We start from the raw sequence: 819 nt of genomic DNA, 5'->3' as shown, positions 1-819 counted from the left end.
AGTCATTTGTTCATCCCTTCATTCCCTCAAAAGTCACAATTGAGTAACATTTCTGGCCAAGAACCATTCCAGGGACTGGGACACAAAGGAGAATAAGACATTCTATTTTCTACGAGCTCAATTCTGGTGAAGGAAACAGACAAGTGAGCAGATGTTGACAATAGAGTTGTGATAACAGGTGTATTAGCATTTCTGTTTTAAGAGGACATGAGGAGGTTCCTGAATCACTTTGGGCAGTCTGGCAGAGAAATGCTTTCTGAAGAAGATAAAACTTGTGTTTATCTTTGAAGGAAGAGTGGGAACTAGCCAGGTGGATGGGAAGGGTGATAAAGAGAGAAGGATGTACTAGAGGAAGCAGCATTGGAAAATGCTAGAAGGAGGACCAACTGAAGGGGGCCAGTGTTCAGAAGGCACTTGAATGAGTGATGTAAGACTGGATCAGTGAATAAAACGACCTGTCTTTTTGTCTTTTTTTTTTTGGTTGTGGCATAAATTCTGTGTTTATCCCAAAGATTATGGGGATCCAAAGAAGGATTTTGTGTTTTAGAAAGATCTCTATGGATGCAATGTGGAGAATGGTGTACGGTGGGACCCTGGAGGCAGTGAAGACAGGTGGGAGGGTAAACAAAGGAATAAGTGAGAAATAAGGGCTTAAGTTAGGGCAGTAGCAGAGTGGATGCTGAGGTGGAAGGACTCAAGAGAAAGTCTACGTGGGTAGGCTTTTTACTACATAACTTGCAGCTGCTTTGTAATTTTAAAAGGATATAGAAATGTAGGCATGGGAAGGTATTGGAAAGTTCTCGATCTGTTTATATTCTA

Source organism: Lagenorhynchus albirostris, chromosome 4 (assembly GCF_949774975.1).
Source record: "Lagenorhynchus albirostris chromosome 4, mLagAlb1.1, whole genome shotgun sequence".
NCBI classification, from domain to species: Eukaryota; Metazoa; Chordata; class Mammalia; order Artiodactyla; family Delphinidae; genus Lagenorhynchus; species Lagenorhynchus albirostris.
Note: the sequence above shows the minus strand (reverse complement) of the source record.